This window comes from Malaclemys terrapin, chromosome 1, assembly GCF_027887155.1.
Source record: "Malaclemys terrapin pileata isolate rMalTer1 chromosome 1, rMalTer1.hap1, whole genome shotgun sequence".
NCBI lineage: Eukaryota > Metazoa > Chordata > Testudines > Emydidae > Malaclemys > Malaclemys terrapin.
Window position 1 is genome coordinate 118,428,961 of NC_071505.1, and position 24,136 is coordinate 118,453,096.

General features: G+C 41.4%; 1 protein-coding gene across 2 annotated transcripts in view; it reads left to right on the plus strand.

Moving 5' to 3' along the window:
- SOX5 (SRY-box transcription factor 5) overlaps positions 1-24,136 on the plus strand; it is an 822,966-nt gene that overhangs the window by 376,612 nt on the left and 422,218 nt on the right. The window contains exon 1 of one of the 2 annotated variants that reach the window (XM_054036572.1): positions 18,667-18,795. The exons of the other annotated variant lie outside the window; for it this stretch is intronic. The gene's annotated coding sequence lies outside the window, so the exon portion shown is untranslated. Of the gene's footprint in view, positions 1-18,666; positions 18,796-24,136 lie in introns of those variants that run through there. 2 annotated transcript variants of the gene reach the window in all.

Here is a 24,136-nt window from a genome sequence, read left to right on the forward strand (position 1 = left end):
GTGGCCCTGCTGCTGTTTTTATTTGTAATTTGTGTAATGCTGCTTTACATATTTATTATCTGGAGTGCAAATGGTCTACCCTTATCTTCCCACCGTGCTCTCATCCTTTTGTGGATGAACCTGTTTGTTTGACTTCTTGTAAGAGTGACATATTTTAGAGTGACATTTAGCAGTGTGGGATCTCACATTTGGATACTTCTAGCTTGGCTCTGTGCTCATCCCTCCACTTGTATTTTGAAGAGTAATTTCATATTTTCTTCTCTATTATTTTGTTTGCCAATATGGACAAGAGCCATCCCTGGAAGGGGGTGCGCATTGGAGCTGGCACTGAGTGAACCTCTGGCATAGGGAAGAGAAGCTGTTCCTGTGTCAAGAAGGCTTGGGTACGTCTAGGTCCTCCAGCCTATTCTACTGTTAGCTGATTGCCAAAATTCTGTGTACTGCCTTATGCCAAGACTTACTGAGAGAGCGAGACCATGCGTGTCATCTCTATAGATGTTTAATTAATAAACTAGCAGATAATTTCCATAGTAATTACCTTACCTAAGGTGGTGGAAAAAAAGGGGGAATCCCTGTGCACGTTTTTAGATTACATAAATCACAGAACTGTTCCCTCAGTAACAACCGCATGCTGATTTGCAACCTGCATTAGTAAGACGGGCACAAGGTGAATGTGGTTTTTTGGGGGTTATTTTGCATAATTAACAGCAGTAACACACGTTTCTTCCAGACCCGCTCCATCATAAGTGATCTTGAATACTTATGTTATCTAGTTATCTTATGGCTTTTGTAAGTATTTATAATCCAAAGGAATGATTCTCCATTCCATCACAACAGTTTTACACTAGTGTAACTTCATTGAAGGCAATAGAAGAGTTATGCTGGTGTAAACCTGTGAAGCAGAATGGAGAATTGGCTCCCAGAGTCTAAGCGCCCTCCTACAATAAGCTTCTGGAACTTGATTATTCTACTGTCAGGCTCCCTGTTCATAAACCTATTCCCAGGACACCGCACTGTGCACACACTTGCAAAGTAGAGGGTGGCCCCAAGTCGTATCCTTCTAGAAGAAAGTAGAATCTCCAAGGAGGGGAGACATGTTCCAAACCAAAGTCAGGCTTTCTGAGAATGTGTCATTGAGTAAAAACGTGGAAAAGAATAATTCAGTTAAAAACCTTTAAGCCTTGTTGGAACAAGAACAACAAATGAGGGGTGAACTGTGAAAAAGCCACGTTTTGAGCAGTTGTAGTCCAGTCACTGATTCATTTACTTCCCCCCCTTTCACTTTTTCTGCCTCTACATGAACAGCATGTGCAAGCACTGATAAAAAATAAGAATCTTAAACTCATAAACATACCTGCCTACCATCTGGCACTCATCCCAGCAGCCTGATGATCTCCTTAGTTGTCCAGCAGATAGCAGAAAAACAAGAGTCCTGTGAAGATTCACATGTCACCATATCCCTGCCAGATGGTGGTTAGTAAAACATGGGCAAATTGCACTGGCTCTGCTTCCATCATGACAATCACAACAGAAACACTGGAATATTGCAGTGTAGTTTTTAAAAAAAAAAAAAAACAAGAATAGGAAGGGACTGTAAAGCACTGTAATTGTGGAATGATTAACGGGGACAAAACTTAATTGCAGTGCAAAAAAAAAAATCTAAGAGGGCACTGAACATAGCAGAGAATGCCCCAGTGGTGGTAGGCAGCCCCTCTGGCACTTCAAGGATTTTTCAGTATTCCTAAACATTTCACTGCACAAGCATGCCTTGCTGAACTTTTGTAAGATTCTTGCCAACTTAATGTCCTTTTTATTGACTATTCTCTATTCTCCATTTGATGCCCTCTTTCAACTCCCAGCCCTGGGCATTAAGGGTCAGATTTTTAAAAGTATTTAGGTGCCTAATGGGATTTTCAAAAGCCTCTAGGTGCTTGAAACCCACTGAAATCAGGATGATTCTGAAAATCCCACTAGGCACCTAACTATCTTTAAAAATCTGGCCCTAAGTACTTGGAGCTAGACTGTGAGGCTTGCTTCTGCATTTGTAAATGGGTGCGTATTAAACTGCAAGGGGCCACGTGAGTCAACTCTGCACTAAACTGAGCAATTCTGAGGAGGGATAGTATAGAAAAGGACAGACTCTGCATCTCCTCATGGTCATGAGTGGAGCCACTATTACTGCTTTATTATGTATGGGTACAACCTAATCAAGGATCTGTGCTCATTGTGCTAAGCACTGTGCGCACATGCACATGCACATACAGCGAAAGACAGGCTCTGTCCCAAAGAGTATACAATCTACATGTTGTATCCACCTGCTGTCTCTCTTCTTACAAGTGACTGGGAGGAGGGTGGGAAACATAAGGTAACAGGGAAACAGTTGTGAGTGATACTATCATCCCTGCCCCCCCTCCCCCCACTGCCATTTACAGACTAACCTCCTGGCGAAAGATAGGAGGTTGTCACTAAAGATACAACCTCAGGTAAATGAGAAACCCAGCGCCTGTGTGTGTTCCCTACCCCAAGTTCCCAGTCTCCTCTATGTTCACACTAGGTCCACATTAATTGTACTCTCCATGGCACTTTCTGCAGTGGAAAGAAGGAAATTGAGGCAGAGGCAAAAATTTGATTGCAAATCCCAAAAGGCTCAGAGATTTGGCTTGCAAGAAATCCTTGGAACAGATACCATGTTTTTGTTCTGTGTTGCGCCTAACACAATACGGTTCTGGTCCATGCCTAGTGTCCTAGACATTATTATAATAAAAATTAGCAGTAATTATTATTATTATCCAAAGATTCTGATCCTCTTTAGGCTCATAATGTTATAGAATATCTAGTGACAACAGGCTTTCTTATGGGATTTTGAATTCTTTCTGGCCCCATCCTTCTCAAAAGGTATATAAAAGGGTGTCATAAGGAGGAGGGAGAGAACTTGTTCACCTTAGCCTCTAAGGATAGAACCAGAAACAATGGGTTTAAACTGCAGCAAGGGAGGTCTAGATTGGACATTAGGAAAAAGTTCCTAACTGTCAGGGTGGTTAAACACTGGAACAAATTGCCTAGGGAGGTTGTGGAATCTCCGTCTCTGGAGATATTTAAGGGTAGGTTAGATAAATGTCTACTAGGGATGGTCTAGGCAGTATTTGGTCCTGCCATGCGGGCAGGGGACTGGACTCGATGACCTCTCGAGGTCCCTTCCAGTCCTAGAATCTATGAATCTATGAAAAAAATACTATGGTAACGGGATCTGTATGCATCCGAAGAAGTGGGCTGTAGTCCACGAAAGCTTATGCTCTAATAAATTTTAGTCTCTAAGGTGCCACAAGTACTCCTGTTCTTTTTGCGGATACAGACTAACACGGCTGCTACTCTGAAACCTATGGTAACTGGCTTTCTCACAGGTGTTTTACTGCTCCTGATTCTGAATCAGCCCAGACTGAAGAGTACAGAAATAGTTAACCAGATTATGGTACCTTACACAGTATTTGGGGTCTGCATATGTTTAAGGGGAAAGTGTTGATCTGATCCCCTTCCTGTTTTGATCCTATGTTTAGGATAAAAGCCGGAAAAGAATGGACCTAAAGTTGTGTTCCACTTTCAGCGTGAACGCATTACAGGCTGGGAAGCTGGCAATACACGTCCCTGTGCTGGATTGTGGACAGCATTATAGATTGGCATTCTAAATTTGTTCTAGGTCATGTACATGGGGAGGCTTTTCTTCAGCTCACTGGCAACTCTAAAAAAAAATAATAAAAAATTAGCTTGCCAATTATGCTGTAATTTTTTACTATAAGCTTTTAAAGGGACATAATTCATAGAACTGGAAGCAACCTGTTGGGTCACTGAGTCCAATCCTTTGCTATTGCAAGTAACCCAGTCAGGTAATCTTGTTCATAAGTAAGGCTACCATTTAGTCATGGGTATTTTTAGTAAAACTCATGGACAGGTCACGGGCAATAGACAAAAAGTCACAGCCCAGGACCTGTCCATGACTTTTACTAAAAATACCAGTGACTAAATCTTAGGTACTGATTGTGGAGAGGGGGGAGGGGGAGAAGGGAGTGCTACTGGTACCCGCCTCTGCTGGGGGGCACTCCGGAGCCCCGCCACTGCTGCTGCTCCAGGACAGCCTGGACCAGCTGCCTGGGACTACCCAAGTAGTGGCCGGTGCCCAGCTGCTCAGGTGGCTCTGGCGTCAGCCGCACCAGCCACTGCGGAAGTCACGGAGGTCCCAGAATGTCACAGAATCCATGACTTCCATGACCTCCGTGAAAGACTCGCAGCCTTATTTGTAAGTTTATCAAGCTCCATCTTAATAAATAATTCAAGATTCCAGTGAAGGGCCAGATTCTCAGATGGTGTAAATTATCAAAGCTTCAGTAACCTCAGTGGAGCTATGCATTTTACATTAGTTGAGAATCTAGCCCCAAGTTTTTAAAAGTTAGTGTCCCATGTTACTAATGACACCACTGTGACAGGACCCCCAGGGTGCAGCCTGGGAATGTGGGACTGCTGTGCCCCCCTTAATTCTCTCCAGCCTGGGCTGTATCTCACAATACTTTGCTAGTGACAAGCAGCAAACCCTCCAGGTGCTGTTATCACGCAGCACAAATGCATGTGGAGCCCCACACCCAGCTAGATTGCATGAATGCTCCCAGTGCCACTCATGAATCACACAGAAAAAGGCACCAGCGAAATCCCCCCTGCTCCCAGCACTGTACCTCAGAACATACCATTTTGCACTGCTCAAGAGGAGCGGGGCAGATTTATTAATTGGTTCATCACTTCATCGTTGGAAAGTGGATATACACCAGCCTTTGCAAAACCTGAGCAGAATTACCAAACACTTCAGGCAAACTCAGTGGTAAAGATAAACAGTCAAACAAATTTATTGACTGTAAAAGATAGATTAAGTGGCTATAAGTGATAGGCAAAAAGTCAGTTAGTTACCAAAAGAAAAGAAAATATAAATATGCAGTCTAAACTCTCAATCCTTTTAGACTAGGCAACATCTACATTAAGTAGTTTTTCTCACCTTCACCATTGTGGATATTGCAGTTCATAGTACACAGGTTTCTTGAAACCTGGGCCAGTTGCCTCTGTTGGAGTCTTAAGTCTTCCCAATGTCCTTGTTGCTTGCAGCATAGGTGGGGGAAGGAGAATGGTGAAGCATGGGCCCTCTGTGTTCTGTTTTATATCCTCAGTCCCATGTTCCTGGAGAACACAGTCCGGTCATGTCTGGTGGGCATTGCTGAGTCATCAGGTAAGGTTGAGCAATTCCCCTGGTGTGGCCTTATGCAGGTGAGTCATTGAATTGTAGCTCCCTTGCTGGACAATGGCTGTTGTTGGGTTGTTTGACACCCCACCCGGCCATTGGTTACTTTCCTTGCTGTTGTCTCTGGGGTGCTAATATCTGTCTGATTCCCCAACTTACAGCATGTTTTAGTGACAACTATACAACAGAATTCTCATAACTTCATCTGCATTAATGATATACGTATTTAAATAGAACAGTGACTTTCAGCTGATCATACCTTTTTCTCTGATATCTCACATGGTGTGCTTTATACACAGTATCACAATTATATACAGATGAGGAATATGGGGGTTACAAGATGCTCCCCCAAGGTATAGTATGTCACAACCATATATACGTTTTCAGTCTTTTGCAAACTTTAAATTAATTAAAATATAAAGCATTTAAAAACTGAAAATTAGTTTTTACCTTTGAAGTTTATTTGTTTCCTTTTATCTTACAGAGAGGTCAGTTTCATTCTTTTGTGTAGTGAATTGCTAGTTCTCATATACCAGCTCAGTGCTTTTGTATTTGGGTCTCCAACACTGTTTGAAAGACAAACAATGTTTTCACAGAAATTTCAGAAAATCACTGGAAATGTTATATCAGGTTTATATATCAAGTTTTATATTGGGTTTTGTAAAAGCCACTTCCCTCCCCCACCTGAAATCTAAATTACTTGCTAGCATCTTGTTTAAAGTTACAACATCTGGAATACTAACTCTTCATTAGATCAGGATCCAGAAGAGTTCTGTACCCAGCTCAGTTTCATTCCTGGCCGAAAGAGAACTGTGAATCATCTCCAAACCAAATTTTTTATATCACAACTTAATTTCTTGCCATTTCCCTCCATCTCCACCCCCATTTCTCTTTCTCTCACCCCCCATTGCTCTTAAATGTGTCTATTACCCTTAGGCTTTGACCTTGGGCAGGCAGTGAGCACGAAGTCATGTTATTTAGAGTGAAGTAACACCAGTAGTCAGGAAGGAACAATGTAGTTCAGGCCAGATAAAATAAATCTTGCATTTCCTGTCAAGAAACTGGGCCAAAAGCAATGATGAGAGACAGAGGGGGCAAACCGCGTAGCTCAAAACCAGAGACACATGGAATAGACACAACCACAACCCTCTCCTGAAAAGGGAAAACAAAAACAAAGCCACTGGAGTGACAGGGAATACACACAGGCTACAACACAAACAGAAAGTATGCACAACATGTGGGAGGTGGGGGGGAAAGCCAACCTCCAAAACCATAACATATGCAGTATAGAGAGTCTATGAATCCACTACTTACCACAGTGAACAATAACTCCCACAGGGCTACACGTGGGAGTAGGTGCTAACCAATGTGCCTAATGTATTCACAATGTGGCCCTAAAAGGCAAAGTATATATAACAAGATCTGTAATCCTTAGCAGTCTAAATGACAGGTTTTTTGTGGGAAGAGATATTGGAGTATCTGGCGTATAGCATGACTGAAAATCTCCTGAAAAACTGGAGATTGCAGGGGGTGGGGGGGATTCCCTGTGATGCTCCCATGTGGGTTGGTGTTGGATTGTGTTCAACTTTGGAGAGTGAATCGGAGGTGAAGCACCAGGTATAATAATAATAATACTTAAACACACATAGCGCTTTTCATCTTCAAAGCACTCTACAAATATTAACTAATTAGGTTGTTGTTCCTTCTTCTTAGGAAGAGTTAGGAAAATAGTGTTTAAAGAACAACTGTGAATAAGATTTATTTAGACATTCAAAACGCTTTGTATAAAGTCCTTCACATTAGGCTGTTAACAAAACTGAGTTGCCCTGTGGGTACAAGGTAAAGTCCTGCTGTGGATTGAAAACTGGTTAAGAGACAAAAAACAAAGAAAGAAACAAAAATAGAACTAAATGGCCAATTTTCATAACTGGGTACCTCATGGATCAGTACCAGGAATGGTATAGTTCAAATTAGTGCTGGACAACATGTTAAAGAGGCAACATTTTCTAACATCAAACGTATATTGTGTTAGTTTAGTGAAGAGAAGTTAGATTTGTGAGGAGCTCCTGAAAAATTTGCTCCTCGTCCCCATTTTCAGGAGTGGAAGTGCAATGTTTCCTCCGAGTCGGGGTCCTTTGTGGCTATGAAGGGTGTGACACTTTCTCAAAGTGCCCAAGACTGAGGGCTTGTCTTCACTACTCGCCCGGATCGGTGGGTAGAAATTGATCTCTCAGAGATCGATTTATCGCGTCTCGTCGGGATGCGATAATCGATCCCAGAATCGACGCGCGTACTCCACCAGCCCAGGTAGGAGTAAGCGCCGTTGACGGGGGAGCCGCGACGGTCGATTTGCCGCCGTCCTCACAGTGGGGTAAGTCGGATCAGATACGTCGAATTCAGCTATGCTATTCCCGTAGCTGAATTTGCGTATCTGAAATCGATTCCCCCCCCCCCCGTAGTGTAGACGTAGCCTGAGAGTCACTTTTGTTATCCCCTGCCTCCAGTGAGAGGAAGACTTGCTTGTGCTTAACTGGGTGTCGGCTCCTTGACAACATAAACCAATCTCCTCTGTGCTCTTCCAGTCCTTATTTTTTCTTTCAGGTTAACAAGAGGTGCACCCCAATCCTTGAACTCCCTTGAAGAATTTCCTTGTAGCATCTAGCCCCTGACACTGAACACTCACAAAATTACCAGGTTCGCTATCCCCAAGGGGACAGCATACATGCACAGTTGCTTGATTCACCTGAGAGTCAGCTCCTATATAATATCACAGCACTCTGATATAATTATACTGAGTACAATCATAAGTTTATTATCAGAAGCTAAGATTTAAGAGATAGTGAGTAAGTATAATGGAAACAGAAATGGTTACATATAAAACAAAATCATAAAATGCAAACCACACTTATCAATTGTTACTTTTCCTATACAATAAAGTAGATTTGCCCCCAAAGGTTCAGTATTTTGCAAGCTAGCTGGTTTCAGACAAACCAGGAGCCAAGTGTTCATGAAGCATCCATCTCTGCCAGGGGGGTTACATAGGGATCCCAGCCATGTTGATTGGAGACACTGGGAGATTGCTTTAGGTCAGATTAACTATTTTAGACAAGAGTTTAACCTGTTAAAGTTAAGTTTGGACTCTAGGAAGTGTTTTATACTTGTTGTTTTATATGTAACAATTTCTGTTTCCATTATTATCCTTACTTGGTATCTCTTAAATCTTAATCTTTGATAATAAACTTATGATTGTTTTCACTATAAATATAGCTCAGGCTGTGATATTACATAAGTGTTGATCCTCAGTTGACTCAAACAAGTTAGTGTATACAAGGTCCCCATGGGAATAGCAAACCTGTTTTTTCTCTGACTGTCCAGTGGTGAAAGGCTGGACACTGCAGGGAGCATACCGAGGATTCGGGGGTTGAGGTGTGCCTGTCACTCAGAGGTCTGTGGAGGTCTAGCAGATAGTGCTTGTGTGGCCCACAGGTTCTTGGTTTCAGGGAGCTGAGATACAGCAGGCACAAACACTGCTTCATGCTAAGGGCAGGTAGTGGTGAGATACCTGACATCCCTGGGTACCCTTGGGGAGTGTCCCAGAGGGAGAGGGCAGGATTTGGCCTTAGTTCTCCCCTCCCAGGAGATAGTACTAGGCATCAACTAAGGCAAGAGTTCTGAAACTGGGGGTCATGACCCCTCAGGGAATTGCAAGGGGGTTACAAGCTGTCTGCTCCGTGAGGCTGACATTCCCGAGCCACCATTAAATTAAATTACCCCGCGCCCCCCGTTTTTAATTTATAAGGGTGGGTCACAGTCAGAGGCTTGCTGTGTGAAAGGGGTCACCAATACAAAAAGTTTGAAAACCACTGAACTAAGGGAAGACATCTATTTGGTGTACAGCTCTGTGTATGTGTGGGAGGCAGGTTTAAGGGAAATGAAAACCCCACAAAGATTATGTGAGGTCATATAAAAAAGTGATTTGTTTGGAGAGAGGGTAATTTCATCCAGAAATGAGGTTGGGTCAATAACACCTGAGTTTGATAATCACTGAACTGAATATTCTGAAGAGAAGCTTCTCTAAGTTTATACAATACGCCAGCCCTAGAATTTTCCAACAAGGGATCTCAAGTCACAAAGTACTCAACCAATGAGCTATTGAGTTAGAAACATCACAATTCCAGAACAAACTGATCACAGCTTCCAGGCTAGGGGGGGAGGGATAGCTCAGTGGTTTGAGCATTGGCCTGCTAAACCCAGGGTTGTGAGTTCAATCCTTGAGGGGGCCACTTGGGGATCTGGGGCAAAATCAGTACTTGGTCCTGCTAAGGAAGGCAGGGGGCTGGACTCAATGACCTTTCAAGGTCCCTTCCAGTTCTAGGAGATGGGATATCTCCATTATTATTATTATTTTTATAACCATTTCTTGCTTCCTCTGAAAGCTGTCTTTGCCATATTAACCCTTTCACTGATCTTATATACACCACAGGTAGAATGGTTTAACCTAGGATTGTCTTTATGCCCTGGTCAAATTCAGCATAATTATTACATCTGCCTAATTTTCTGGGTGGCTTTACTTATATATAATATAACATGTCACCTCCCATCTCAAACTGTTGCAGGTGTGGGACTGCTGGTGCTACAGTGGTTTCCTTTCTCACTCCATAGGCACTGTATTTCATCGTGGGTGAAATGCATCTTGTACAGTACGTATGGATTTTGTAATTCTGTAAAGGTCTTTGTAAAATGTGATTATATAAATAACAATATTGGTACTCTGCATTGTGAATACTGTAATATCATTTTTGAACATCATGCCTGAGGATCCCTTAGATAAGGGCTTAAAAAACTAAGTTTAGAAAAAAATGAGACTTAGCCATAACTAGAGAGAGGCCTAAGCATAGATGCTTGCATCCAGGCTGAGGTCTGTTTCCCAAAGTTTGTTTCCCGAGTGCTTGGATCCTTTGTTTTTATTTGGGCCCATTATAGCCAAAACTTGAACTGAACCCAAACCATAACTCTTTTGAAGCGTCAAATATTACGCTAACTTGGCATGCGTGAATGTGTGCGCTTGTACATAGGCATATCTGATGAGTGAATTATGTTTTCTGAACTTTATAGTTTTCAAAGTACTAGACAAATGTGAGGAAAAACTAGTTTTGTGCTATGTCCAACCGGCATGAACCAGGAAGGATGCTGGAGATCTCACAACTGTGTGTGTTCTCAAAACAAGTTTTTCTATCCAGTTTAGAGATTAGAGAAGACTGGAAAGACTTTGGATAAGCTTCCTAAACTGGGATGCCTAACTGAACGTCCACACCTTTTGTAGATTAGTTCATCTTCAGGTTGAGCTCTTCTTGCCACATGCATAGAAATTCACCATAGTAAAGCCTTTGCGTTCATTTACGATCAAATAAAGGACAAAAGTCTGGTCTTGGATATGCACATGCAACTCCTGTTAAAATGTTTAACCCCTAGAATACAGGTATTTTCCACATTGCTGGCCAAAGAAATGCTTAAGTAGTAGCATCTGTAGGTGTATGTATACATGCATGAGTGTGTATGTATAAATAAACAAATATACATTTTTCTGTAGTGTGTCTTTGTGTGTGAGAATATATTTATAAAGAAAAAGCATTCAGAAATATTAATTTCAGGAGGCGCTTGTAGCATCCACTATATTTAGGTTGCCTAACAACAATAAAGATTTTTGTGACCTTTTTTGTGAAACACTAATATCTCCAATGTCTGCAGCAAATGTTTAAAATTCAGCAGGAATAATGCTAGGGAAATGCCTGTGCTTTGTCCCATGATATTCCATAAAGGTTTGGCTGAAATGTATACTAGTTATAGTCACCATTTCCCTTTTGTCTTTTGTGTTGCTCTGGAAAGTTTTGGCAGTGTGCCAGAAAAAATTGAACGAGAACATTCTGAAGAGCTGGGACCATACAGCCAGCAGCAGTAAACACTGCACTAGGACACCTGGGATCTGCCAAAGCAACTGTGGCAGAGGGGAAGTACCTCAGGCAGAGGGGAGAGCTGGCCAGGCTCCTCCCAACCACCTCTCTGGACCCAGCACATAGCCCCAGTTTCTTACTCCACCTACCCCCCCAGCTCCCCCCACTCATGGGATGGGAAGGAGGGGAGAGAGAGAACTGGGCTCCCTTGGCCACCAACGGTACCCAGCACGAGTCCCCAGCTCCTATCCTCCACCCCAGAGAAAACAGTCTTCTCCTGCTACCTGCTAATGTAGTTTAGTCCTGTAACTCAAGTGATAGAAATCCATACTAAACTTTCAGGAGTCAAACCCTGTGGGTGATGCGTGATGTGGAGGGCAGTTAGTTGTACATAATAGAATTTGTTTTTACCTTTTTCAAAAAAAGAAAAAACACACACCACATACATAAACGCTAGGAAATTACATTCAAAAACCTACTTTAAAGAAAGATGCAAAGTCAAGGACTCACAAAAAGTTAGGAAATTCCAGATTTAAGGTCCAACCTTAATTTGGTCCCATGGTGCATATGTATTATGATACAGTTTTTAATTACATGATCACATACTATTTTTTCCAGAGGTCTTCTGCCTCCCTCAGTGCACAGGACAGCCACACAAGGTGGCAGAATTATGGGCAACCTTAATTCTAGCATTTCCTAATTTTCAAATGCTTGCAACCTAAATAACTTTCTTTTAACATATTTTGTGTGTATATTGTAATCATACTGATTTCAGAGTGAATCTACTGAGCCAAATTGATCTCTTGTGCAACTTCTATGAAGTCAACGGTGTTTTACCGGAAGTGAATTTATACCATTTGATCTAGTGAAATATGTATTCCAAAATCAATATTAAGCATCCTGGATACTCTTTGAAATAGATTGTAGGCATTAAAAATGTGTAAAGCTCATACTAAACAATAGTGTCCTATTCTTTATTATTCGTTGTGGTTAATAAATAAACCTCTAGCTTCCCCATAGTTGTTTCCTGGGATCTTGGTGGACATCTGTATTGATGATTTAAGAGGCTATCATCAGTAAAGCTTTTTCTCTTTACATATTTACCAAAAAGTACAGGGTTTTTGAATAAATGACTACTGTTCAATTAGTTCTTTTTAAATTACCTTTTGTATTGGTGAGCTTTAATTTATCAGTTGTGAAATTCTTTAGCAAAACACAAAAAGTTACAAGACGCTGACTCTCTGCATTTGCTGGGAGGCACCATTTCATCTGGTTAGATGAGTGACTCATGAAGGTTGCGAAAACTCAGAATTTCCATATAACAGTACTGTTTGGTAGGATTTTCTGACTTTTGTATTTATCATTAAAGGCAACATGACACAATGCCAAAGAAAATATATAACCTTCCTAATGTACTTTCCTGATCATAAATGGGTTTGGATATCCTGTACTGAAATATCAGGTTAGATCCTTTGTAGACTATGAAGACTACTCAGAATAGAACACTTCTGGAGTGCATTAAATCGGTGTTAATTGAGAAACACATATGCCAATGACATTTTAAGCTATGCTAAATAAAACCAAACCTTTAGCAGGTCCCTATCACACAGAGATTCTGAGACTTCACTGAACCTGCTGCTGTCATCATTTTTTTTTTTCAACTGTGCATATGTTGCTTGCAATGATATATGGTAACTCCTGATGCAAATACCACTCATGCTGTTACAGCTAAAAGGCCCAGAAATAGCATACAAACATAATGCCTTTTTTTCCTGTTTCATCCTATAAAAACCTATGACCAACAGCATGCATTTGGTTCACTTTCCCTGCTATTGTCAGATGGTCTGACTTTACCCACTGCAGCAAATTATGTTTTAATGAAGAAAATCACCGTTTCTGGAATTTATAAGAGACTGATCCTGCAAGGTTCTAAGGACCACTGAAGCTGCTCAGTACAGTATCTCACACGAGGGACTTGGACTTTGCAGAATTAGGACCAAAGGACCTGATCCAGTGCCCATTAAACAAAAAGGCTTCCATGACATCAGTGGACGTTGGATCAGGCTCAGATGTGTTGTGCATGCATGTGCTTTATCTTGTTCTTTAGTTACATAAAGCCATTTGAAAAACGCAAAGCAAAATTGGGGTTGAAGTCCCAGTTGTGTCAATACACTCAAGCAATGTGGCAATATTTAGTTGCATAATTTGATTTGTTACAGAAAATAAAAGGGCAACCTGGGGTTACCAAGGCCTGAGCTCAGCAAGACCAGTCACATATTGTAGGTCTGTGGTGAAATCCTCTGATGTGTGTCACCAGGAATTGCTGTAGGGGACTAGACATCCTGATAATATCGGGACCAACCCAATATTAGGGGCTTTGTCTGATACATGCAACTATACACCTCCTCCCCCAAAAAAGTGTCCTGATTTTTCACACTTGCTATTTGGTGACCGTAAATTGCTATGATGCGCCACTTGTTAAATTAGTTTGCAGGATTGTTTGTTACAGCAATTGTCTCTTGCAAAGAGCTGTGGCAAGACCGCAAGGAGGACTTATGAAGAGCCTAGAACTATTAAGCTTGAATGCCATAGCCACTGGGAAATCCCCCTGGCTATTAAAGTGATGATGAAACCTATGGGGCCATTGCTATTCAATATTTGCATGGAACTGGACTGAAAGGGAGGTTTATTTGGTGTTTCTTTAATGTTATAGTTCCTGCAACTTTTTTTCTTTAGGACCTTTTAAAAAAATATAACGAAACAAGTACATTTAAAGCTAAACAGGTGCTATTTTGTACACTTGAGCACTACATTCAGGAGGAGGCGGAAGGAGTTTGTGATTAAGTCACTGCCTTGGGACTCAGGAGTTCGTTCCTGGGTTTGTTCCTGGCTCTGCCACAGACTTCCTATGTGACTTGGACAAGTCATTTGATCTCTCTCTGCCTCTTGTTTCCTCTCAGATCCTTTGTCTATTTCAAGTGTAAGCTCCTTGGGACAGGGTACAGGAACTGTGTTTTATTGTGTGTATGGACCATTGTTGCCAACCTCAAGCTTTTAAAAATCATGATTCAGGCCTCACCCAAAATAATGAGTTTTGCTTAGATCATGAGATTTTTATTAAAAGAAATATATTTTGGGGTCTGGGTTATTTTAATTTTTGGTTTGGGTTTTAATTTGCATTTGAATTTTTGAGGCTTAGGGATTTTCCATTTCAATTTTATCTCTGCAGCCATGATGGCTAGAAACTTACATTTTTTTTTAACTGAAAGCTGGAATTCTTATGTAACCACATAACACCAGGACCCTGCGGAGGGGTTAAGAAAAAGACTAAATATCATGAGACTTGTGATAAAATCATGAAAGTTTGCAAAACTGATGTGCAATGCCTCACTCAACAGGACCCTGATTTTGGTTGAGGCCTCTGGGGGTTTAATGAATTCTCTGGCTCAGTGTTACAAAGATCTCCCCAAGTCTCCATTGTCACTGCAGGAGAACTCAAATTGCTGGAACAGGCATAATGGTAGCTGGCTGTGAATTTAAAAAGGAGGAGGGGAGAAGCTGGAAACTTTAAAAAAAAAATCTCTAATGAATTTAGATTTTTAAAGGGATTTTTCAGCCTTATTTCTTTAAAACAAAATGATCTATATGTGTTTGTATTGTATGCACACCCAGACATTATAATATATGTCTAGCCTGGTCTTGGAAGAAGCTTCATGTTGCCAGAACCTCTGGGGTAAAACTCTAGCCCCACTGAAGTCAATGGAAATATCACCACTGGTTATAGTGACATCAGGATTTCACCCTGGTCCATTTGGAACTCCATTGAGCTGCATGTGGGCACAGGAGGCCTGACGGTACAGAGTCTGTTGCAGGATTGGGGCCTCTGTCTCTACATTCTTAATGAATGAAAACAAACATTTTGGTGGACATTGCCCCTTTCTAAATGCTCTGATCGTTGGTTCTAAATGATCAATAGCTTCTCATGCTGGGAGTATATTTTTCAGCTCTTCCGCATTTTCCTATCAGCATTTGTTAACTCTAGTACAGCACTTTGTTTATCTGGGTTCACTGATTCAGGACATTTAAAACATTTATGTATCCATATATAGGCTTTTGTATGGCAGGAGTCATGGAAGCCTCTGAACACCTCTCCAATATTAGTGAATGTATCTTCAAAGAAATTGTATTAAGAGGGAAGCATCATTATTCCACTTTTGCAGCTAGGGAGTTAAATGGCTTATTCAGGAAGTTTGTGACGGAGCTGGGAACAGATCCCAGGCTCCCAACTACCACTGTAGTGCCTTTGCTGTTGACCATGCTTTTTTTTTCTTATGTGGCTTCTCCCCACCTTCTAACAAAAAAGGCTCTTTACATCATGTGCTTCTGCATCTTCTAGAGTGGCTATAAACCACTTGAGCTTTGCAGGTTTAGGTATTAGCCAGTTTTAGTCAGTGTGTTTCATTTGAAATCTGCATATTGGATTTAGTTATGTTTTACTTAATTGAATTTTGCTTGTTGTAATTTTCCTTGCCCTCACTTTAACACTGCTCCTATATTTGAAGAATCTAAAATCCTACACCAACAGAAGGGGTTGGTTCTTTATTTCCATCCTAGACAGCACCACTCACTCATGATGGTTGACTGATAATTGATAATTAGTGTGAGCTCATTGGTTAAAATCCTAGTGTGATTATTACCCATAAGTGGGGGATTCCTTTTAGGTTAAAATCGAAAATACAATGTATAAGTTTTAACAGTACTAAAATAAAATATTAGCATCTATCTATCATTTATTTTAATTGTCCTAAGCAGATGCTGGAATAGCTTGAGTAGGAAGGTCAGTGGGAGTTCAAAATGATAGAAAAAAGGTCGAGTTGTGTGTGTGTGTGCGTGTGTGTGTGTTTCTCAAGCTAACTGATGAGGCGTCCTGGCACAGCCCTTCGATTTAAAGAGACAACCTCGTCTGTTTGGAGGATGTGAATGCCATTCTTGTGAAACAGTGAAGAGTTGTTTAAAAGAGGTGACTTTTTATGGCTTTTCCAATGATAATGTGCATTGCAAATATCTAAAGCGGTTCTGCTGAACTTATCAGAGATAAGTATGGAATGTGTGGAGGAGGTTTGAGGCTATGTGTTTAATTGGAACATCTGTATGTATTGTTTAAAAAAAAAAATCTTTCTTTTACCAGGGAGGGATGGGTTTTGTGTGTGTGTTTGTCTTTTATGTATACAACATAATGCAACAAAATAGTTTGACTAATTTGTACTGTTTATTTCAAATATATTTTCATACACTGGTTGGAGAATGAATTTCCCCCTCTGGAAGTGTAATATTAAGGATTAGATTCTGAGTGTAATGTTAGATTACTTATTTCTGCATTTTAGAAATGCCAATGCAACCAGAAAGGATCAGCCTGATTTACAGCTGCACCACCCGCTCATAAAGGGACCATTAGGCAGCCGGAAGTCCCTGGTGGGGTTACGAACCAGACAGTCTATATGAAGGAAGGTCAATGGGTGAGCTTACTGTTTACTGAATCTGTAAATAGCTAATTATTCAGCTCACCAAAGGAGTAAAACATTGCAGAGGATGTAAATCCCCAGCAATCCAATGCTATCTAATAGTGTACCAATTGTATACCCAAGTAACACATCTGTCCTGTGCAATAACGTACAGAGAAGCTCTCTGCACTTTAAAACCTTTTAGGGTCATCATACAATACCGTAGAACCATTAAGTAGCCCTCACGTGCCAAAAACAGTTTAACAGGCGCCGCGTTGGGCGCTTAATTGCATCAATAATTATTCACGCATTAGCACCAGCTCCTCCTTAAAGTGCGTACAACGGTGACTCGTTAAGTTATTACCAGCACTCATTACTAATAAAAAATTAGCTTTGTGCAAAGTTTATATATCTGTACACACACACAGCGAGAGAAAAAAACGTCATCAGTTTTGCAATATTTTCGGCATACTTACTAATTTTTGTAGCTAACATATGTTTGTGTGTGGAGATAGATTTGTTCATAATATAGGCAGTTAAGTAGGAGGCCAGCAAATCTGCAAGGGCACGAGGCAATTTAAAAAAAAAATCGGGTTTATGTATTTTTATGGGGAGGGGGGAATCAAAGAGCTGGTTGTCTTTACGCGCGTGTATCTATGCCTCGTCCCTTTCTGTATCCCAAGCAATAAAGACGCTTGTTGTACTTTCGTTAATAAAGTATTAGCCTATATGCCGCCGTCCCTATGTTAAATGCCTCATGGTGCACTTTGTTTCTTTAACCGCCGATCGCTTACAGGGAGCGTGTACAGTATATGTGCCTGGAGGGAGAGCAATTGTTATACAACTCCTTAATCCGAGCCATGATTAAAACCCCTTTTGTTCCTCCCTCCCTGCATTACTCCAGCCTATCCTCTGCTCAGAGAAATCATTTGGCAAGTAGATGCGTATATATTTTAAAACAATAAACCCTTTAAAATCAGTTTTGCCATTGTTCTGTTTTTTTGGAATGTAAAGATTTTCTTTTTGTGCACTTCAAAATATAGGATATTGTTCAAAAGTGGTAGGAGGGTCATGCCTTTTGTGTGCGGGTGTGTGTGTGAGAATAAGGTATAATTGTGTGAAATATGATGTATGCAGATATCATCACTTCTGTAGTAATTACCGAGAGTATTTGTTTAATGGGAACATACTTTCTAGTGGGGGACTGGGCCGGTGGCAATCATGTTGTGACACACAGCTGAGAGAAACGACAAAGAATATGTGAAGTCTCACACGGTGAAATTTTATGTGAGGCTGAGTCTGTCTAGGAGGGGGAATCATTGGGAATTGTGAAGGTGAGGGCCGCGGCGATTTGTGAGACGTAAAAGAGGATCGTGCTTAGATCTTCAACAGGCGCCGGGGTTTCTCCTTCTGTTTCATGCGGAGACCAACAGTTAATATGGTCCTTGTTGAAACTTAAAACAGCTCCATTAGTAGTTTGATTGAGGAGGGGAAAAGAGACCAAGAGTAAACAAAAATGTGCCGTCTAGGGATGGGCTTAATTGTACACAATACATCTTGGTTCTGTGCAGCTTATTCTAATCTCCCCAAATGGCAACACACACACACACACACACACACACACAATTAGATCTGCTCAAGCAGATAAAACTGTTATGTGTATAATATTGCTTGGCAAGGGGGGAGAAATGGACATCTGTTTAACAATTCTCTATTGTAGTAAGGCGCGTAGAAGCACTGTTGCCTGCCTGTCGTGTTCAATCAAAATGAATAAACTGCTGATTTAAAAAAAAAAATCAGGCGGAAGAGAGCCTTAAAGTATTTGCTTACACTTTGGGTTTTAATTTCGGCAGCGTGATGATGAGGGAGAATCCCAGGGGCAGGAGGAGTTTCGGTAACAGTGAAAGGAAGATTTGGGGGGTTGTTTTTCTTTTTCTTTTTTTCCTTGGGACTGCCCGGGAGAGCTGAACAGCAGTCGGAACTAATTGTAGCTCGCTCAGGAAAGTCTTCATTAGCACTTGCCACTCATCTGGTTGCCAGATGTGCCGAAGAGGAGGGGGAGACGAGGGTATGTGGAGAATGGGCTACATACATACTTAAACCTAATAATCTGTCTTTTGTTTTCGGGACTATTGTGTTGGGGAAGGGAGGGGGACATCCTGGCTCCTCTTTGATGCAGTCAGTTCCTATTGCGTGAATGGAATTCCTTGTCTTCCAACCCGCACCAAGGGGGGGGGGGGGAGCATTGTCAACTAGCAAGAGATTATTATTATTTTTAGCGCTAAATCCGTGACCTAGTATCCCACTGAACACATCTGAAAGTATCTGCCTTGTCGAACTAGTAAAGCTCTACCTTTCTCGTGACTTTAAATTGACGTTCTGTGAGCTTGTGGGCTCGCGAAGTATCAGCTGGGCAGATCAAGCAGAAAAACGGTCTCCTTGTTTCACATTCACTTTGCCAGTGACACGTGGCTGTGAAGAGACGAGCTGGGTTTGCGAGGAGGACGAGAACAACTCCTGGAGTGTAGTTTAGTTTATGTCCAACTCTGCCTCTCGGCCGGGTTTGCAGCTCCAGGGCTTTGCTGTTGCGCCACGTTTCTACATCCTGGGCTTGCAGCTCACGCAGGGGACTTTCATGGAAACCGGAATTGATTTTTCATGCAGACAGGTATTACCAGCTGCTCTTAGAAAGAATCAGACAACCTTCCTCCTCCCGAACTTGTAATATCATTCCGTACTGGAGGGTTTGCAAGAACCAAATTCAGTGCTAGTCTCCAAGGCACCCTCAGCACTCACACCACAACTTCTCCTCCCGCCAACCCCCGAAGGAGTAGAATCTTGCTAAATTAGTCTGTGAGTGGACACCCTGCCTGCTTCGTTCTGATGGAGTATGCTGGCCATCTAATGATGGGGGAACCTCAGCCCGTTCAGAACTTAATGATTTAGATAATTCTCCAAACCCTTTCTAAATAATCGGAACCTATTGACTCTGGACTAAAAATATAAGGGCATGTATACACACGTGATTTCCACAAGGTTTACTACTAGCTTCAGGTCGTGCCAGAAATAAAATAATCTTTTCTCCCAGCATTTCAACACCCCATTTCCCTTCATATAAATTACCGGACCACAGAAACATGACATGATTTATTTAAAAAAAAATTAAAGGGTGATCAAACGTTTTTGAACCTAAACAAAAATATTTGTTGAACTTTGTGGTTTTGGATTGATTCTTGTTTTATATGACTGTTGCCCATCTATAATCCCACCCTCCCTGGAAGCCTGGAATGTAAGTAGTCTTGCTCCCCACCTCAAAGCAGAGCAAATGTTGCATGCATGGAAAGTAGATTGAGGCTGAGCACAGGGCATAGCTCTCAAAGGAAAAGGCAGAGAGAAAATTAAGACTAACCAGGGCACAGGTCTCCCAAACTTTGGGAGGCTGCAGCCAGATGCTTTCTTCAAATTCACTTGAGAACGAACTCTTCCTCCAACCCCCAGGTGGGACATTGACTTTCTTTCCCTCTGCATCCTTGACCTCATTTCTTGGGAAGAAGGCAATCCCAGCCAGCCCAAGCCCACCCAAGCAGGTGACTGGCTGGAAGCAATCAGCTGTGTGCTTTACCACTACCTATTGAGTTGCCTCTTAGTCACTGCTGCATGTGGGCTTCTTTTGACTGCAAGTCCCTGGAAAATCTAGAGCCAAGATTTCTCTGTTACAGGGCCCTCAGAAAGAGCTAACAGCCAGAATACTGATTAAGTTGCCTCGGCCTTACTTTTTGTAGGACAGCAGTGTCTCCTTCTATCCTATCAAACTTGACTGGACTAGCACATTTAATCCATCTGTATACAGATTCTCTGAGGACATAGTTTTCTTAAAACATATTTATGTCCTGCTGTATGGGCCCATGAAAAAGCAAATATAATAAAAGTAAATTAATTATTTACCATCCTAATTTTGCTGTAGCTACTGTTTCATTAGTTGTGCTTTTTAATAATATTAAGTAGCACATTTGCAATTTGTATAATGCTATCAAACATTATTTACACACTCTGAACTGTGGCTGTGCCAACATACAATATATAGACAGCATTTTACTTATAATAATTCATTATTAGAAAACCCAACACTTTAAGTTTGACATTTTTGTCAAATTGATTTCCTTCTGGAGATGTATGTGTATATTCCCTGTTGCTATCTACAGAACTCACTTCATACATATTTTACCATGAAGGCAATGGGACATGACATACACAAACATGCAACATATGCAGTCTCCAATTATTATTTTTTATTTTGATATAAAAATAGAGATATTGGGTACAATTTTCAAACAAACCTAAGTCCCATTTTCAAAAGTGACTTAAGTGCTTAGGAGCTGAGTATCATTGAAAGTTAATGGGGCTTAGGCTCCTAAATCACACGGGCCCTTTAGAAATTTGACCCATTGTCAAGATAAATTTGCTGTGTGTTTTTTTAAAGAGACTTTGCTCGTGTTACTAATAACATTTTGATTACTAAAAGTGAATTATTTAAGAATCTTATTTATTGCAATTTTATATGGTTTTGATTTCTTTTTTGCCGTTCAGTCAGCTTGGCAAGTGAAACTAGACTGGTCAGCTTCACTTGCTGTTTATTGTCAGTTTCACTTCTGTGTTTTCATGTTCTACCACAACACTGAAATCTCTAGGTTATCAGCGGTGTGGGAAATAATGTCATCCAAATGAAAAACTAACCATTTTCAAACATGAAAATATTTCTGTCCATACTGGGTTTTCTATAATCTTAACTTTGAGCCCAAGGTAGCATCAGTTTCTCTTCGAATGAAGGTATATTTTTTTTAATAAAGAAGAAGAGGTTCTATGCTAGGTGGATTGAAAAGAAGTCAGGCCTGTTCACAACCTGGGGTTAATTTGGGGAAGTTCTGATTAAACCAGAGGTTATCCATTTTTTTGTTTTTTGGCGGGGGGAGGGGGGAATGTGGGGAAGGAGGGATTCCATTACAACAGTGAGGTTTTCTCCCTAATAAAAATGAACATAAGTCCCTGCATAAAACTCATAAGAGATTGTAGGTTCTTTGGGACCGGGGACTGTCTTTTTTTGTTCTGTGTTGGTACAGCGCCTAGCACAGTGGTATCCTGGTCCATGACTAGGGCATTTTGGGTTGAATGCTCAAAAGGAATTAGGAATCTAACTCATTTTGAGCATGCAGCCTTATGCAATACAGATAATAACATGAACTCTGTAGGACTGTGAGGTATTGAACTGAGTTCCAAACATAGCTCTTTCCAGTATAATTTTTCTGTGTAAGTGAATAATCTGAATTCTCTCAGATAAGCATGCTAATGGCAGGATATACAAATATTAAATAACACAATATTTCTGCTATTCATACGTACAATAAATTATAACACTGAAATAGTCACTGGGATATATTTAAAAGACTTGGTTGTATGTGGATTTTCACTGTAATGGTGCAAAGATCCAAAATATGAAGTTTACTGAAGAGGTCACAAACATTTTCAGTTTTCTAAATTGCTAATTTGAGGATTACTTGAATACGCCTCCTAAATGCAGAAACACGGGGTAGTCCATGCCTTTTTCACCTTGACATCAGATTGATGTACTGTGTTGTATGTTGGCCTATACCTTGGAACCATTCAGAGGCTGACATTAGTGCTGTATGCTGCAACCTACTTATTAACTGGAGTTGTACACTGGGAGCACATTTGCCTAGTGTTCCAGAATCTGCACAGGCTTCCAATAAGTCCTTGGGTAGAATTCAAGGTGTTGGTTATTGTCTCCTCCACTAAAGAAGTGGATGTAATGAGAGTGCTTGACCGGACCACGAGGGAACCTGTTGACTTATTGCCAGGACAGGTTTATTCGCTGACTGACATTTTTGCCATTACCTTTCATAATTTCACATTTCAACTATACATATAATAAACAATTGGCCATCAAGCCAGTGTATAGCCTTCAAAAATCCATAGTCATTCGACAATCATTCTGTTTAGTTTTTGTCTTCAGAATCTGTGGGGATGAGCTCTCACGTGCCTCTTCTTACCGTTGTTACCCCAAAACCTTCGGATGTAAGCTTGAGACGTGGTCTACCCACTCCCACCTCCCATCTGGTTTCTAGGGAGTGTGGGTTTTGTCCCTTTATCCCTCAAGAGGCTGGCTGCCCCTAGGGTGACCAGATGTCCCGATATTATACAGACAGTCCCAATATTTGGGGCTTTTTCTCATATAGGTGCCTATTAACCCCCACTCCCGTCCCAATTTTTCACCCTTGCTATCTGGTCACCCTAGCTGCCCCATAGATGTATTGAGCCCTCTTCCACCCCTACCCCCCCACAAGTGTTACAGGCAGCAAATCTTTGGATCTCTGCCTCTCTATGAAATGGCTGTCAACCAGGCACTCCTTTTAATAGCAAAGGGGGCAGGCAAGGGAGATTATTCAACCCTCCCCAAGAGCTAAATTCCTTTCTTTACCCTACCCCCTCAGAGATTGGGGCCCAGAGATTCTGATGGCCTAATCTCAGCTTCTCTAAGGTGATGGACTATTGATCTCCCAACCTCACTGGGATGACCTTTTGCTCCCTACACATTGACCTGTGGTTTACACTATAAACTTATGTCGGTATAACGATGTTGCTCAGGGGTGTGGAAAATCCACACCCCTGAGCGACGTAGTTGTACAACCTAACCCCTGGCATAAACAGTGCTATGTCGACGGGAGGGCTTTTCATGTGGACATAGCTACTGACTTGGGGAGGTGGAGTACCTACATTGCCGGGAAAGCTTCTGCTGTCCTTTACATTTTCACAGGCAGTCAGGGACTGCAGAAAGAAGTCCTCCTCGAACCCTATACAACAGGTATGAAGCTTCCAGTTGACAGTTTAACTCCCTAAGAGGCATACACTAGTTGTGAAGCAGTTAACGCACGCACACATTGTTCAGACTATTAACCTCATGCTCTTTTATATTTAATCCTGTAAAGCACAGGCAAGTACAGACCACACTAAACAATAAAACATCCTAAACACAATGTCCCTCACTAGCTCACCCTTCCCTTGGGAGTCCTTGCGAGGGGGTGGGGGCAGGGCCGGCCCACAGAGCCTGAGGCGGGAAGCTCAAATGATGCCCCCATGCTCCCTCGTGTGGGCCAAAACTTTGAAAGGTCTCAATTCTGCCTTCTTCCTGTTCTACTCCTTTCGTGGTACTGCCCCAATAAAGGAGAACTAACAACTTAAAATGCCTTGTTCATAAATTTTAAGTAACACTTAACTTTCAAACACCTGAACAGCAAATGTAACTTTTTTTGTCTGCATGGTAAACACTGGCATTTTTATCTGTTTGAATAATCAAAGTGGTGCTTTCTGTGCCTTCTTGGTTGCAATGATTTGAA